This window comes from Cyprinus carpio, unplaced genomic scaffold, assembly GCF_018340385.1.
Source record: "Cyprinus carpio isolate SPL01 unplaced genomic scaffold, ASM1834038v1 S000006677, whole genome shotgun sequence".
Classification (NCBI taxonomy): domain Eukaryota; kingdom Metazoa; phylum Chordata; class Actinopteri; order Cypriniformes; family Cyprinidae; genus Cyprinus; species Cyprinus carpio.
In genome coordinates, this window is record NW_024879295.1 from 1,886 (window position 1) to 4,938 (window position 3,053).

The window sequence follows — 3,053 nt, forward strand, 5'->3', positions numbered from 1 at the left end:
ATTTCTTGCGTGTGCGTGAGAGCGTGAGATTGATGCTGAAAGCGTGAGTGTCACGCCAGATGCGTGAGAGTTGGCAACCCTGGAGTATTATATTACTATGCTTACTTTGATTTATTAGATTTTGTGTCACCCTCCACTGCCGCCTCCACAGAGTTTTTTCCCTGCCATCTATTACTTTAAGTTACTTAATTTTCACTTTAAGTATTATTTGTGTCATTATTTTGGATATGTAGTCATCTTGGTCACATGTGTTATTAGGCATGGGGAAACTATATTCACATTTGCAGTTAAGAATCCAAGAATCACTTAATCCTCCAGCTAAACTAACTTACATTAAAGAGGCAAAAATACAAAAATGTTATGGGTGTGAAATGATTTTATGATTTAATTTGGCATACAGGCAAATATAAAGTAATAAAGAGGGAAAGACAACTACAAGTGATAAACAAAAATCACTTTCAGTATCTGGGAGTGCTTTAAGTATTGAAAGTTTACAGATTTAACCAGTTTACAATCCAATATAGACTTAAAGTAATATATTTTCTTTCCAATCCACAGACAATCGAGAAAAGCCAAGTTCTCCGGATTTATTCTGTAGGAGGAAGTTTCTTATTTTAATAAATGTTTAATGTCTATTTGTAATTGCAGCTCTATTTAAAATAAATAAATATATTTACAGCAGAGGCATCATTGCCACAGTTCTCACTGCAGAATGTGTCACCACCCCAACAAGGTGTGTAACAATATTTAATTGTGATATATTCATAAACTTGTATGTAATATTTACATTTTGAAACATAGATATTTTGTTTTTAAGTTTCAGCAGTGTCACATCTGTTAAGAGAGCCAGAGTCCTCATCTGATGAAGCCACAAAGAGTAAGCAAACAGTTCTTAGTCACAATCATGCATACACATTTAAGGAACTGACTCTATATAATATTTATTTTTTCCTTAGACTACCGCACAAAAGTCTTACAGAAGTTGCAAGAACTCTGTGAGAACCAGCAAGATATCCTTGCTATGCAACGGAAAATTCTGGCTGCTGTGGCTGTTCCATAGGTTGAAGCAGAGGAGGGGGTTCTAGAAAATGGACCCTGTCAAACCATTGAACAAAATAAACAGCTTGACAAAACATTAGACACTCCAGAAAAAAGGACAAAGATGGTAACAAATAAATAAATACATATGGATAAGCTGTATAGTATATACAGCAGGGGTTCTCAAACCTGTCCTGGAGGACCCCTGGCCCTGCACAATTAGTATGTCTCCCTTATCAGACACCAAATGTATGTCTTGCAGTCTCTACTAACGAGCTGGGCCGGGTTTCGCAATAACGATTGATCTTAGCGCTTAAGATTGTTTTCTACGACTCATTTTATTGTTTCACGTGCGTTTCCCAAAAATGCACTTAACACAAATGCACCTAGCCTTGCTTTAAGTGCTACTTAGGAGTCGCTATCTGTTTGTCAAGTGCTGAAATGTCACCTTTTAGAATAGCTCATGATAGTAGTACACGCTCATTTATTGAAATGTTAACCTAATGCTGCTACAGACAACTCAGATATCATAATTAAACAATATTATTTTAATACAATATTATTATATTATATTATATTATATTATATTATACATAATAATATACTTTATATAAATATATATTATAGTACTAGGGTTAGAGTTAGGGTTAATTTTTTTTGTTCAGTCATTTAATTTAGATGTGTATTTCTATTTTTCTGCCCCTTTTAATTAGTTTATATATATATATATATATATATATATATATATATATATATATATATAAATTAGTTAATTGATATATATAAAAAGCATCAACAACAAAAAACGAATAGTAAAGTGTACAATAAGGTACAATCAAATCCTTAACAGATTACATTGCACTTGAATCAAGTTAAAGGTGTAATCTGCCGATTGTCCTGCAGGTGACCGCATAAGTCTGTCTGCTTACGATGCATTTAGGGCTTTACGATTACTCCAGAACACTCGTAGATGTACGATGATTTTCAAGTGCTACTTAAGTTACGATACTTTTGAGAAACAGACCGTAATATTAAGATCACTCGTACGAACGTTTTTACAAACTTCTAAGCTTATTACGAAGCTTTTGGGAAACGCAGCCCTGAAAAGTTGAATCAAGTGTTATGTAATTGGGTGTTTCTGAATGTGCAGGGCTAGGGGTACTCCAGGACAGGTTTGAGAATCAGGGGGTCTGGGTGTGTGGGGGCAGGGGTGTCCAATCCTGCTTCTGGAGGGCCACTTTATTTTAGCTCCTACCCTAATTAAGCACACCTGAACCAGCTAATCAAGGTCTTACTATGAATACTAGAAAGACGTGTGTTGAGTCAAGTTGGAGTTAAACTCTGCAGGAAAGTGGCCTCCAGAACCGAATTTGAACACTCCTGATCTGCAGGTTTTCTGTAGGCCTTAAAAAGGTCTTAAAGCGGAGGATCGCCCCTGCCCTTTTTATCGCCAACGGTAAAGTGTCCTTTCGGTCTGGTCAATGTTCCCCCGGACGGTGATGTGAACCGCGATTTCCACCCCAATTTTGTATTTATGATGTTTCATTAACAAGGTTCGGGAGGAGCACGTCAGATACTTAGCCTAATTAGCACAGGTGGAGCTCACTTAAGATAATCAACACTAGGGTATAAATACAGCTGACTTACCCCTGTCCATTGACGGTTTATCAGCATTCGGTCTGCACCTTTTGCCATTATATGGCAGACTCTGCGTTCCTCATTTAGAAGACGAGGTCTATATTGGGGATTTTTCAGTTCTCTGGCCAATCTGCCGGGCCCAGAATAACTTCTTCTCCGCCAGACACCGCCGCGAGCTCCGAGCTCTATTACAGCCGCTGCTCTGCTCGACCAGCCACACGCTTCCCACGACGCCGAGGCTTAACCTCGCATCTACCGGCGTCACGTCCATTTATTCCCCCGGTGTCCTTTTATCTTTAGGCTGTGCCTACAATTCCTCCAATCGGAAGTGGACCGCACGTAATCCCAAGGCAAACGGCGATTAATTCCGACGCTCC

At 38.3% G+C, this 3,053-nt stretch overlaps 1 long non-coding RNA gene across 1 annotated transcript; it reads left to right on the forward strand.

The window, feature by feature from the left end:
• The first annotated feature begins 515 nt into the window (after positions 1 to 515).
• Positions 516 to 1,354, forward strand: LOC109048079. Its single transcript, XR_006159717.1, has 4 exons — positions 516 to 594; positions 680 to 733; positions 818 to 877; positions 957 to 1,354. It is a non-coding gene; the product is annotated as an uncharacterized LOC109048079 (long non-coding RNA).
• The last annotated feature ends 1,699 nt before the right edge of the window (positions 1,355 to 3,053 follow it).